This window comes from Mandrillus leucophaeus, unplaced genomic scaffold (genome assembly GCF_000951045.1).
Source record: "Mandrillus leucophaeus isolate KB7577 unplaced genomic scaffold, Mleu.le_1.0 Scaffold693, whole genome shotgun sequence".
NCBI classification, from domain to species: domain Eukaryota; kingdom Metazoa; phylum Chordata; class Mammalia; order Primates; family Cercopithecidae; genus Mandrillus; species Mandrillus leucophaeus.
The window spans coordinates 931,530-946,555 of NW_012107508.1; the positions used below are offsets into that span (position 1 = coordinate 931,530).

General features: G+C 39.5%; 1 protein-coding gene and 1 pseudogene across 6 annotated transcripts in view; both read right to left on the minus strand.

Moving 5' to 3' along the window:
• The window catches only part of TFDP2 (transcription factor Dp-2 (E2F dimerization partner 2)), a 243,274-nt gene that overhangs the window by 93,458 nt on the left and 134,790 nt on the right, over positions 1-15,026 (minus strand). For 3 of the 6 annotated variants that reach the window (XM_012002661.1, XM_012002660.1, XM_012002658.1), the window contains exon 1: positions 186-272. The exons of the other annotated variants lie outside the window; for them this stretch is intronic. The gene's annotated coding sequence lies outside the window, so the exon portion shown is untranslated. Of the gene's footprint in view, positions 1-185; positions 273-15,026 lie in introns of those variants that run through there. 6 annotated transcript variants of the gene reach the window in all.
• LOC105555631 lies at positions 14,194-14,857 on the minus strand (annotated as a pseudogene).

Here is a 15,026-nt window from a genome sequence, read left to right on the forward strand (position 1 = left end):
CCGCCCCCGCCTGCCCCAACCCCCATACATAACCCTGTAGTTTTTCTGTCTGCAACAAGCAAGGACGTCTTGAAATCAGCGTGCTCCTGGCTATTTACCAATTTAATATTGCTGCTGTTTAAAGAATATAAAATAAGCGCTGTAAAAACTCACCCAGCAGTAAGAAACAAACTGATCTCTCTTACCTGGTCTAAGGAAGCATGCCTCTCACTGCAGTACCAACAACACTCTACAGTCTTTGTTACCATTCAGTGGAAACTTGAGACTGTGTCAGACGTAAGCAATCGAGCTCAGAAAAGCTCAATTTAAAATACTTCTCAGTAAAACTAAAAAGATGCTCAAGAAAACTGTTTAGTTAACTGGCTTTCAAAAGACATATGAATACTGTCTACAACAAAGACATCTCAAAAGAAATTGAAAGTGCAGGTCTTAGATGAAGTGGCTTTTCTATGTAGAACCCTGCTTTCTTATTAAATTAAAAGGATATTTTTATTTTTAAAAAATGCTTAAAGTACACACTTGATTTTAGCCAAAAGGCTGAGAAGTGATAAAAATGCTTAAAGTAAAAGGGGTGAAATAACTACAAGTTAACATTTTTCTAAATATCACTTGCATTTTAACTAACTTAAAAAATAAGATTAAACTTACTCGTGAAACCTGCATAATTTGAATTATACATATCAGAGTATCTGCTGGCTCCTGAGCAGTCACAAAGCAGGAGACTTAATGCATCTTGAAAGCAGAGCAAAAGCACCACGAGTTTCAAGGGGGAAAAAGGAGGAGAAACTCTTGAAACACTGGTCGGGGCTTTCTGAACTTGTAATAACTGTCCAGCTCTTGTGGGAGGAAAAAAAATGTCCCAGTCCTGCCCCCTGAGATAGGAGGCTATGCTTCAATGCCAAAATGAATGACAGGCCCATTTCTGATATCAACAAAGAGCAGCTTAGTTGTGCTTTTTTTTTTTTTTCACTTTCCCACACAGAAGTTCTAAAATTTCCAGGTTAGTCCCTTTATAGCTAGGGTTAAGTACCTTTCTCCATTTTCTCAAGAGGGAACCCAATTATGTTGTCCTGGTTTTTTTTTAAATGACTAATTAAATATACATACCTAATCATCTTACTTAGTTTTCCTAGGCAGGAAGCTGAACAAAAGATGACCTCTTAAGTTCCTTTCCAAATCTATTCTTTTCTATATCAGATAACCATATGACTGTCAATATTAATAAGCTTTTCCAGCATCCTGATGTATGGCACAAGTAGAAACAAAAAGCAAGGTAACATTAAAAACAAAGCAACTGAGATAAAATTTTCAACTAGCAAGATGTAAAGATGATTTACCAAGGTACATGTCTTTGATTACACAAATTCAAAACAAACACTTCAATCAACAACATATATTTGCTGAATACTTACTATGAGCCGAGCACTATTTTGGGCCCTGGAGGTACAGTAGTGAATGCAACAGACAAAAGCCAAACAAAAAATCCGTCTTTAGTGAGCTTAGTTTATTTCAGTTCACTCTAAGTATAACTCTCCTAGATGACTAAGGTACTTTTCCTTCGTTGATTAGTTATCACCTATTCTGAAATATTCCCCTTGGAAAGTATGTCTTGACAACAGCTCCAGGAGATGCTGCAAAGTATTTGGTGCTCTGTTCAGTGTTGTATCACCAGTGTCTAAAACAGCGTCTGTTAGATACTCAAATATATACTGAATCAAATAGATCAGAGAGCTTTTTCTGACTCAAAATTTTCCTTTGCCAACACATATTATACTTATACACATACAGAGATATGACAACAATAATACAATACAGGGTGTAAATTAAATTGGGTTGTAAACACACGTTAGTATAAACAAAACTGAAAATACAACCTATATGGCCCTCTATCTTTCCAGATTTTATAATAAAATCTGTTTTCACTATAGGATGTGAGGTCAGTGCAATATCTGAGTAAATAAATTAGATAAAATTCTATAAACTAAGTTTTTGTGGACAGTCAGATTTCAGAGGAGTTTTGAAAGAAAAAAGAAACTTGGAAATTACACAGAATCTGATCAGTTTGGTGTATTAAAATCTTACATGTTTATATTCATTTATATTTCCACATTTGGAAACAATTTTAAACTCCCCATCCTGCTTTACACCATTCTTGATCATCTTACCAGATGATGCTTCTTACAGAGAAAATAAGTGTACACCTCTAAGTTGTCAGATCAGCTGGAAGTGCTCACCTACATCACCCAAGACCAGAATATTCAGGGGCTAGATATGGTCACATTTACTCTGTTATAGTCTTAAAACAAAAGGAAATTAAACATTCAAGTACTCAAGTATATTTCCCATATCTCCAAATAGAAGAGCATCCCCCTGCCCTCCCATCGTCCAGAGCTAGACAATAATTACAAGTTAAAATATAAAGTATCTAGTGTATGTTTTAACAATAAACCTAACAGCAATCCAAGGTCAGAAAGATGTGATAACTGAGGTCAAGTGACAAATAAAATAAGGTGGGACCAAAGTAGGATTCTACTATTCTTGCAGGATGAATTCTCCTTTTCCCATTCCTTCCTTCAATAAATACTGAGCACCTATTATGTATCAGGCACTGAGCTAGGCAACCTATTACCTACTGTCTACTCCACAGATCGGAACTTCAACCTATCCCTCCAAGTTTCCCTCTCCATGCTTGCCTTCCTTTCTAGAGCCTTTTCTCCGGTCTCAAATTATTTACTCATACTACACCCTTCAATCTGTTCTGATGCCTTTCTCGGCAGGTAGCATAAGCACTACCTTTTATGTTCTTCTACAAGTGTATGACACAGTGTGGGGAACGTAATAAGACTTCCCACTCAGATGATAAAAATGCAGATTATATAGGTCGTGTCAAACAATTTCTCCTTAAACTTATATAGAAAATCCATTTAAGCATCATTAATTACAACTATTGATTATCTGGAAGACACCAAAGGTAGCTAGACATTCTCCTAGGTTTATAAACTGATTTATTTGGAGTTTGCGACATTTATTGGCAATCTGCCCAAATATTAAGCCCATTTAACAGACACATGTATGATTCTATAGGCAGAAATGACACTGTGATAGTGTAATGATAGGTATATCTAGCAGGCATTGGCCAAATAAAAACTATCTATCAGATCTGTATAATGAAGTAGTAGAAATTAGCTATGTTACATCTATATTTATATTTTCAAGTAAAATATCGAATCTTCCTGACAAGTACTACACCTAACGTAAAAACTTTCTGCTGTCACTTGCATGGTTAGGTGTCAATTTCTTAAAAACATTGCATAGTAAATATTTCATATTTCATGTTTGCCTGCTGCTCTTCCTCTTTCCACTTTTTCTTTTCTTTCTCTCTTTTTTTTTTTTTTCAGAGAGAGAGTGTTTTGTTCTGTCACCCAGGCTGGAGGTGATGTGCTGTGGTGTGTGCACAGCTCACTGTAGCCTCAATCTCCTGGGCTCAGGTGATCCCTCCCACTTCAGCCTCCCAAGTAGCTGGGACCACAGGTGTGCACCACCATGCCTGGCTAATTTTTGTATTTTTTGTAGAGACAGGGTTTCGCTTTGTTGCCCAGGCTGAACTCCTGGGCTCAAGTGATCCTCCTGCCTCCCTCCACAGTGCTGGGATTACAGGTGTGAGCCACCATGCTTAGCTCTACTTTTTCAATATGCACATTTTTCTGAGTTCTGTGCTCGATGCTCTTTTCTTCAAGATCTACACTCCCACTCTGGAGGATGTTACCTATTTTCCATAGCTTTATCACCTCTACATAGATGACTACAGAAATTTATACTCCCAGCCCTGGCTTTTTCTGTTCTGCTGTAAATTCTTATTTAGATGCCTATTGGACATCTCTGTTTATATATCCCATAATCTCAACTCAGCCTCTGCAGTATTGAACTTCCTGTCTACCTTCCCAAAACCCACTCATCCTCCTAGGTTCCTCACCCTTGTTAAAGGCATTAATATCAAGAACAGAAAGTGATTTTCTTCTTCCCTCATCCTCACAACCCAAATGCCCAATTTTTTTTTTCTAACATATATCATTCTCCTAGTTTAAAAACAAAACAAAATGAGAAATATAACTTCTGATGTCTACAGCTATACCATCCAAAATGGTAGCCTTAGCCACATGTGGCCATTTAAATTTAAAGTGATTAAAATTAAATAAAATTGGCCAGGCACGGTGGCTCATGCTTGTAATCCCAGCACTTTGGGAGGCTGAAGCGGGTAGATCACCTGAGGTCAGAAGTTCAAGACTGGCCTGGCCAACATGGTGAAACCCCACCTCTACTAAAATTTAAAAAATTAGCTGGGCATGGCCCCTGTAGTCCCAGCTACTTGGGAGGCTGAGGCAGAAGAATCACTTGAACCCAGGAGGCGGAGGTTGCAGTGAGTCAAGATAACACCGCTGCACTCCAGCCTGGGCGACTGAGCGAGACTCTGTCTTATAAAAATAGATAAATAAAATTAAATTTAAAATTTGATTTCTCAGTCATGCTAGCCACATGTCAAGTGCTCTATGGAGCTGCATGTGGCTAACAGCTACCGTATTGAACACTGTAGATACAGAACATTTCCATCACTGAAGAAAGAACTATTAAACATCTCTGATCTAGAAATCAATGGCAAACCACTTAAATTAGTAATCCAAATTTTTCTCAATATAGCCCCAGCCCCAATTTACCTGTGTTAACCTTATCTTCTACCAAAACCCCTATGCATGCTTTATCACAGATCAGTGGGGCCCACAGAATTAAGTTGAAGGCTTCACAAAGATAAGGGAGACCTACACAAGCTATGTGGAGAGGGACCTGTAGGAGAGAAAGAAAGCAAAGATTCTAGAGAGGACAGAAATAGTTCACTAAAGACCTCACAAGTTAGGAAGGGACAAAATTTTGGAGATAATACCTTTAGCCTTAGAGAAGAAATATGGTATAGTGGAGAAAGCATGAGCATTAGAGTCAGAATACTTCATCCAAATTCAAGTATTTGTTTAGTTATAAGGGAGGGAAATCGAACTCAAACTAGTTTAACGTGAAAGGAATTAGTTGGCTCAACAGGCTCACAGAATCCCAAAGGGTGAGATAACTGAACCAGGAGGGTCCACTTTGCAAAAGGGTCTTTTGTAGGCAGCAAGGGCTTTAGCTTTCAAACTTACTTCCTTCTTCAGAAACTTTAATATTTCTCTTTCCACTGAGTTCATCTTAACATTTCAAATGCAGAGATTGTTCCCTTCTAACTGCTAACCAAACTAAAAACATCCTACTTCCCATCTCTCTTTAACCACCAAAATTTTTTAGTGTGGTATCTATAGCCACTATCTCAGCTTTTGTACCAACTATTAATTAATTATTAAATCTTCAAAAATGCACCAAGTACCTCTGACATAACCACTGTGTTAGGCACTAGAGATACAAAAACAAACAAGGCATAGTCCTTATCCTCAAAAAATAAAACAAAAAAACAAAAACCCAATTTGGCTTCCATCCAACTGCTCAAATGAACTGTGTTGTCTAAAGTAGCTCTAAATGAGCTCTGCCTTGAAAAATCTAATAATGTGTGCTTATGCTCCACAGGCTTGCTGTATTCTGGCCTTGCTGATCTTACAAATCCCATCTTCTTAATACTATTACAACTGTCTTCTCTTGGCTTTTTTTTTTTTTTTTTTTTTTTTTTTTGAGACGGAGTCTCGCTCTGTCACCCAGGCTGGAGTGCAGTGGTGTGATCTCGGCTCACTGCAAGCTCCACCTCCTAGGTTCACACCATTCTCCTGTATCAGCCTCGCGAGCAGCTGCTGGGACTACAGGCACCCACGACCATGCCTGGCTAATTTTTGTACCTTTATTAGTGACGGGGTTTCGCCGTGTTAACCATGATGGTCTTGATCCCCTGACCTTGTGATCAGCCCACCTCGGCCTCCCAAAGTGCTGGGATTACAGGCATGAGCCACCATGCCCAGCCTTCTCTTGGCTTTTATAAAGACTATTCCTTCTCTGTTTCCACCCCGACACTTGTGAAGTGGTTCCTTTATTTTTTTCTTATTACTTGTATTCTAAATGGCTCAACCACAGCCATCTCTTTTGCTGTACTGCTGTTTCAGAAGGTGACTGACTGAATCACCATTAGGAGTGAAAGGGGCACACTATAAATAATTAGAAGCTGTCTGGAAAAAGTGGAACATATGGATTGCTGTTTAAAAACTTTCATTAGTTCCTGTCTCCAAATCTTTAAGTATGCTCCTGTCTCCAAATCTTTAAGTATGCCATACAAAAACCTACTTTGAACTAATTGCCTTTATGGATTAAATTTCTATCTTTTTATGGCTGTCTCAAGGTCTATCTTCACTCAGTACTCAGAGTACACTGAGACAATAGTATGTCTAATGAAGAGTCTCATTTGACTCTCTCCGCCATCTAACAGCAACCTCATTACATTTCCTTGGTCAAAAGAGCCCACAAATCACTCATAAGCCTCACTGAGAGAGATGAGAAAATGGAGGCTTACTAACATCAAATAACTTGCATAAATGCTAGCAAGTGGTAACACTGAGATTCTAATTGATATGGTTTGGGTGTGTCCCCACTCAAATCTCATCTTGAATTCCCATGTCTTGTGGGAGGGACCTGGTGGGAGGTAACTGAATCATGGGGGCAGGTCTTTCCGGTGCTGTTCTTGTGATAGTAAGTCTCACGAGATCTGCTGGTTACTGTAAGGGGGAGTTTTCCTGCACAAGCACTCCTCTCTTTGCCTGCTGCCATACACATAAGACATGACTTGTTACCCCTTGCCTTCCTGCATAATTGTGAAGCATTCAGCCACATGGAACTGTAAGTCCAATTAAACCTCTTTCTTTTGTAAATTGCCAGGTCTAGGGAATGTATTTATCAGCAGTGTGAAAATGGACTAATATACTAATCAAGTTCTTGACTTCTCAAAGTCCATATACTTGGTTATTACTGGTATTAATTACAGATATGAATTCAATGAGATTTTAATCAAAAAGCTTACTAAAGCCTAATATTGTTCTCCACGGCATTTACTAGCCCATTTGTGCCAAATAAACTATTCTGGATGGGAAAAAAATAAAGATCACTTCAGTCCTCTATATAAAAACTTTTGATGGTTCCTTATTAAATAGATAATACAAGGTCTTTAATGGATAACTGTTTTAGGATAACTGTTTTTCTAGGTTCATCTTCCATGATTCCAGCTGCATGACTTATTTACCATTCCCTGAACGGTCTATGACCTTACTGCTAAGGTCAGAATTTTCTTCACCTGGTAAATTAGTGCTTATCCTCCAAAACCCATAGAAAATGTCACCTCCTTGGTTAAGATATTCACAATTACCTGAATAGACCTGGTCCTATTTTGAGTTCCCACAGTATTGATGATGTGCATTTATTATAACATTTATCACAGCCCTTTGTAATTTGCATGTCTCTCACTTCCTGTAGTCTGTGAGTTCCTCCACAGCCAGTTTTTGGCTCTCCAGCCCTCCTATTCCATCTCTGTACCCTCCTCATCTAGAAGACCACGTAGTAGACAGCATGCACTCAATAAATAGCTATTAAACAAATAAATAAATGAAAAGCGACCTTCACTTGATCAAATACCTTCAGTAGCTTCCCATCTGTTAAAAGAACTCCCCTGAATACAAAAGATATTCCAACTACCTTGGCTTTCTTTCCAGGCTCTTTATGATTACACCTAGATGAAATTTTGTAACTAGTAACATTCCGTTTATAATTACCAGCAACTAGCTCCAATAGTCACCTACAATTCTCTGTAATGTTTTCCCAAACATGCTAAAGATATTCCTGCTGTCCTGTCTTAAAAAACTCATGGGGCAGTCTTGTTCAAAATGTCTTTTCCCCTCTTTTTTGTCTCTTCAAATTCTACACACTCCTCAGCATCCAATGGTAGTTTCAACTCATTATAAGACTCTCTATGGCCTCGAGTGTAACCTAACTTCTTCCTCTATATTCCTACACAAAATACATTAAATATCAAAACCAATATAGCTAAAATAAATATGTGTTTTAAGAATAACTTTTGTATAAAAACTTTTAACTAAGTTACATGATAAATTCTCAATAAGCTACCATCAAAACTGCAAAATTTAGTTTGTTCATTCAATCTACACATATTTGCTGACTGTTTACATGTGCCAGACATTAGGAGAGAACCTAAAAATATACTTGTGAAGATATAATTCCTAGCCTCAGGAAGTTACAGTCTAATGGAGAACACATTATAAACAAGCAAATAAATACAAAAACATCATCAACTGTGTTAACGGCAATGAAAAAAACTAGTGGGCATTAGAAAGATGGAAAGGGATATTATTAATATATTTTATGCTCTTTTATTATAGATAAGGTGGTCCAAGAAGACCTCTCTGAGTACTATTTAAGTTGCAACTTAGAAGGTGAAGAGGTCTCAGCCATGGTAAAAGCAGGGAGAAGATCAGGCAGAAAAACAGAACTGTGCAAAGGTTCACATAATATCCATAATTAAAGTAAAGCAAATAAACTGAAACTGAGGAAGACAAATACACATAAGGAAATGGTTTTGCAGGGGGAAAAGTAATTTACTAGTTGTGGTTGTTTATACAAAATAAAAGAGGGAATTCAGTTCTTATTTTCTTATCTAGGACTACAGTAAAAAACATGGAGGAAAGAAACAGAATCATGGATGCCATTCTGAGCAAAAGATTAAGGAGCAAGATTATCAGACATCAATAAATATTCTGTAAATATTATCATGAATGCATAATATTCCACTATACAGTTGTGTCATGCTTTATTTCCCTTTTAAATGGATATTTACAGTCTTCATATTTTGCAGTTATACATCATCATGTAATAAACATGTCTCCACCCACATCTCTGAATCTTTTCTAATGACAAATCCCCCAAAAGCCTTTCTACTGAGTGAAAGAATATAAATTATCTTAAGGGGTTTGATATTTATTACCAATTTGCTTCCCAAGAGTGCTTTTGCTGATTTTCGTCCCCAACACAAGTAGACACAAAGAAGAAGTAAAAGGGCCAGGTGCAGTGGCTCACGCCTGTAATCCCAGCACTTTGGGAGGCCGAGGCAGGCAGATCATGAGGTCAGGAGATTGAGACCATCCTGGCTAACACGGTGAAACCCCATCTCTACTAAAAATACAAAAAATTAGCCAAGTGCAGTGGCAGGCGCCTGTAGTCCCAGCTACTTGGGAGGCTGAGACAGGAGAATGGCGTGAACCCGGGAGGCAGAGCTTGCAGTGAGCCAAGCTTGCACCACTGCACTCCAGCCTGGGCGACAGAGCGAGACTCCGTCTCAAAAACAAAAAAGAATAAGTAGAAATACTGTAGATAAGAAGATAACAATAAATAGACAGAATAAGAAGTGGATATAAAATAAAGATACCAATTTCTCATACCTTTGCCAACAAAGGTAATAATTTTAAGAATCTTTGCTAACTGATAGAGGAAAAAGATTTTGTTTTTAAATAGCTTTTTATATGATGTCCAAAATACTGCACATGCTCATGTCAGAAAAAACTGCAAAATATAGAAAAGCACACAGGAAGAAACAAAAATAATCTGGAATTCAATCATCCAAAAATTACAATTAATGTTCTGTGTACACGTATTGAGTCTTTCTATACTACATTTTTTTTTTTTACGAAAAAGAGGATCACACCATACGTGTTAAATTTTTTGAACTTAACAAATTGTTTAACTTTTAATATCTACAGAATACCACCATACAAGAATATCACAATATACTGTTAATTATCATGCTGCTTCCAATTTTTCATTATTATTAACAATGCCATGATAGGCACCCTTTGACTAAATCTTCCCACAGATCTTCCTTTACTTTATTAGGATAAATCAACGCAGAGACATGGCTAAGTCAAATAATTTGTACAATTTTAAGCCTTTTGATATGGTACTGTGCAAATTATCCTCCAGAGAGGTTGTATCATTCTGAGTTCCCATATTCTCTACAATCTTGCCAAAGGCCAGTATTAACAAAAACAACCCTTTGCTAATGTGACTGGCAAAAATCAGCTTTTGTCATTTACATTTGCAGTTTAATTACTAGTGAAGTTGAATTCATACTCATATTTTTATTAGCCATTTGCATTTCTTCTCCTGTGAATTACCCATTCTGCTGCCCTATTTTTTCTTATAGTGTCAATATTTATTTTTTTATTTGTATTACATTTAGTCATCAGGTTTCCTTAGTCTTCTCTGTTATGTGACAGTTTCTTGGCTATTGGCTATGCTTTGTTCCTGATGACCCTGAGGTTTTTGGGTGGTTGTTGTTTTGAGACAGGGTCTTGCTCTGTCACCCAGTCTGGAGTGTGGTGGCACTATCATGGCTCACTGCAGCTTCGACCTCCTGAGTTCAAGTAATCCTCCCACCTCTCACATACCCTACTGCTGCTGGGGAAGAGGTAGAAGCAAACATCTTGTTTCTGGGCAAGAAGCAGAGAATCCTCACTGGCCCAGGATTCTGATGCCAAGCAGAGGTTTTCTACTGCTCAGGAAAGGGCAGATTAAAATACCACCCCTGAGGTTCAAATGAACAGGGACTGCCTAAAGCTAAGGCTGACCCAGGACAATAGAAAACCACCTGTGACACCACCATAAGCCTAGCACTACGTAACAAGCAGCATCAGTCAACCACTAGTGAAGGGGCAAGGATATGAACAGAGACTCCCCCTCTGTGATAGAGGCATGATGGGACTGAGGAAAGCCAACAGTGGAACAGGAACACTGAAGAAAAACTATCTGGTACCCCAGGCTCCAAGTACAAGGTAACAGCAGCCCAAGTACACTAAACATAATGATACCAACATCAAAATCCAAATCCACCTCAACTCCAGACTAGGTTGACTCAATGTCATAGGCAATTGGCCTGATGGGAGAGGTATGCTTATATCCAGACATAAATACCATCTACCTCAGTCTCTATTGTTTTTGTATACATGATGTTTGCCATTAAACTGAAAATTACAAGACATACACAAAATAAAACACACATACACACACACAGGCATGCACTTTACCAAGAGATAAAGCTATCAACAGAACCAGACTAATTTATGACCTAGATGTTGGAAGTCTCAGTGAGGGGCTTTAAAATAACTGTTCTTTCATTTTTCTCATCATTAGACTGGAAGAAAATCTTTTCTCTTTTTAATCACTTCAAAAGATACTAATATTCTATGGTAGGCTCAGTGGCTTATGCCTATAATCCCAGCACTTTGGGAAGCTTAGGCAGAAGAACTGCCTGAGGCCAGGAGTTTGAGACCACCCTGAATAACACAGCAAAACCCTATCTCTACAAAAAAAAAATTTTTTTTGAGACGGAGTCTTGCCCTTGTTGCCCAGGCTGGAGTGCAATGGCACAATCGCAGCTCACCGCAACCTCTGCATACCAGGTTCAAGAGATTCTTCTGCCTCACCCTCCTGAGTAGCTGGGATTACAGGCAGTCACCACCATCACGCCCGGCTAATTTTGCATTTTTAGTAGAGACAGGGTTTCTCCATGTTGGTCAGGCTGGTCTTGAACTCCTGACCTTAGGTGATCCGTCCAACTTGGCCTCCCAAAATGCTGGGATTACAGGTGTGAGCCACCACGCTCGGCTAAAAATTTTTTTAATAAAAAATAAATTAGCTGGGTATGTTAGCTCACACTTGTAGCCTCAGCTACTTGGGAGGCTAAGAGAGGAAAATCACTTGAGCCCACGAGTTTGAGGCTACAGTGAGCCATGATCATAACACTACACCGCAGCCTGGATGACAGAGCAAGACCTTTAAACAAAAAAAGAAAAGATAATCAAGACTCTAAAGCAACCACTAAAAATGTATTGTGGGGTTTCTAACTGTATTTGATACTTTCCTGGACTCCGTCCTATGTGCCTTTTCTTTTGACAAATTTTAATCTGTCTCCTTCAGCTGTAATAAACCATAACTGTGAGTATAACAGCTTGCAATGAGTTCTGTCAGTTCTCCTAGTGAATTATCAATCCTAAACATAGTTCTGGAAACCTCTGAACTTGCAACTGATGTCGTAAGTGAGGGCTGACTTGTGCACTGCTTCAAAACTTTGCAATTGACTAACATCACAAAGTCCTTTAACAGAAATGTATCTTGAAAGTACTTTCTTCCAGCCCATGGCCTGTCTTTTCATTCTCTTAACAGTATCTTTCTTTCTCAGAGTAGAAGTTATATTGTTTGGCTGTGGCCCCACCAAAATCTCATCTTGAACTGTGGTTCCCTTAATCCCCATGTGTCATGGGAAGGACCCAGTGGGAGATAATGAATTATGAGGGCGGGTTTTTCCCATGCTGTTCCCATGATAGTGAATAAATCTTACAAGATCTGATGGTTTTACAAAAGGCAGTTCCTCTGCACACACTCTCTTGCCTGCCATCATGTAAGACGTGCCTTTGCTCTTCCTTTGCCTTCTGCCATGATTGTGAGGCCTCCCCAGCCATGTGGAACTGTAAGTCCATTAAACCTCTTTCCTTTATAAATTATCCAGCGTCAGGTATTTCTTCATAGCAGTATGAAAATGGACTAATACAAGAAGTTTTAATTTTAACGAACACCAACATCAGTTTTCTCTTTCATGAATCATGCTTTTGGTGTTGTATCTAAAAAGTCATTGCCAAACCCAAGGTTACATAGATTTTCTTCTATTTTTCTTCCAGAAGTTTAATAGTTTTATATTTTACATTTAGGTCTATGATCCATTTTGAGTTAATTTTTTGTGAAAAGTATAAGGTCTATGCCTAGGTTCATTTTTTTGCATATGGACTTCGATTGTTCCAGCATCATATGCTGGAAAAAACCCTTTCCTCCATTAAACTGTCTTTGCTCCTTTTTCAGAGATCAGGTGACTATATTTGGGTGAGTCTATTTTTGGGCTGTTTATTCTGTTCTACTGATATATGTGTCCATTCTTTTGCCAATAACACATTATCTTGATTATTGCAGCTTTATCGTAGGCCTCAAAAATCAGGTAATGTGAGTCTTAGATATGGTTTTTGACAATTCATGAGTTTATCTTTTAAACTTACATGTTAATGTATTCATTTTTATTCTAATTACTAAAAAGTGGTCTTATATTTGTTACTCTGTTATGTTCACTGCTCAACACTATCTCTTATTATTTGTCTTTTGCTAGTAAGACATTTTCTTTTTCCTAATAACACTGTAAATAGTGTTTTTTTTTAGACGAAGTCTCGCTGTCGCCAGGGGGCTGGAGTATAGTGGCATGATCTTGGCTCACTGCAACCTCCACCTCCCGGGTTCAAGCGATTCTCGTGCCACAGCCTCCTGAGAAGCTGGGACTGCCAGCTCCTCTGGCACTTACCACCACGCCCAGGTAATTTTTGTACTTTTAGTAGAGACAGGGTTTCACCATGTTGGTCAGGATGGTCTCGATCTCTTGACCTCGAGATCCGCCTGCCTCGGCCTCCCAAAGTGCTGGGATTACAGGCGTGAGTCACTGCGCCTCACCAGTGGTTTTTTTTTTTTTTTTCCTACCATTTATTAGTGCAGCAGAAAATCTGTGGCGAATTTTATGTATAGCTTTTTGTAGCAGTCTCTTTTTACTTCTTGCCTAGATGCTTATTTATTTTTTTTGGCTGAGTTTCGCTTTTGTTGCCCAGGCTGGAGTGCAATGGCTCGATCGCTCACTGTAACCTCCACCTCCCGGGTTCAAGTAATTCTCCTGCCTCAGCCTCCCAGGTAACTGGGATTACAAGCATGGGCCAACATGCCTGGCTAATTTTTTTTGTATTTTTAGTACAGACGGGGTTTCTCCTTGTTGGTAAGGCTGGTCTCAAACTCCCGACCTCCGGTGATCCAACCGCCATGGCGTCCCAAAGTGCTGGGATTACATCCCTGAGCCACCACGCCCGGCGATGCTTATTTTTGTTATTTATTTATTTATTTATTTATTTATTTATTTATTTATTGAGACTGAGTCTCACTCTATCGCCCAGGCTGGAGTGCAGTGGTGCGATCCTGGCTCACTGCAACTTCCCCCTCCTGGGTTGAAGGGATCCTCCTGCCTCAGCCTCCCAAGTATCGGGGATTACAAGCACTTTCCACCATGCTCAGCTAATTTATTTTTGCAAGCAGATAAAGGCTTGTTTTATTTAAATGGCTGGTCTATGTAATCACGGAGGCCAGTATGTACAGACAAAGGGGGAGCTTTTATTTCTTGGTCTCTTCCTCCTTGGACAAAGTCTTGATCTCCTCCTTTTTGGCCTGCAAGCGCTCTTCACGGCACTTGCCTAGTTCCTTGGCCTTAGACCTGCGGGCCTCAGCCTGGTCAGCCAGGAGGTTCTTGCGGGCCTTGTCCGCTTTCAGCTTGTGGATGTGCTCCATGAGAATCCGCTTGTTTTTGAACACATTTCCCTTCACCTTCAGGTACAGGCTGTGATACATACGGCGATCAATCTTCTTAGACTCACAGTATCTTCTAAGCAGTCGGCGCAGAATCCATGCGACCTTCTCTGGCATTCTGCGCTTGTACGTTGAATGTACATTGGCTGTACCCTTCCACTTACTATGCGCATGTGCCTGCCTTCCGGCGGGCCAAGGTATTCTTCAGGCATTAAGCCCGGGAATGGACTGTCAACAGGCTTGCTATGATCAGCCCATCTTTGATCAGCTTCCAGATCTGCTGACGGGAGTTGGCATTGGCGATTTCATTAGTCTCACTGGGGTCCAATCAGACCTTCTCCCTGCCACAGCGGAGGACAGAAGAGGCCAGCCTCTTCTGAAGCCTGAGCATACTCATGGCTGCGGCCACAGCAGCAAAAGGGCTTTTTTTTTTTTTTTTTTTGAGACAGAGTCATGCTCTGTGGCCAGTCTGGAGTGTAGTTGCACAATCTCGGCTCACTGCAACCTCTGCCTCCCAGGTTCAAGTGATTCTCCTGCCTCAGCCTCCCAAGTAGCTGGGACTACAGGCG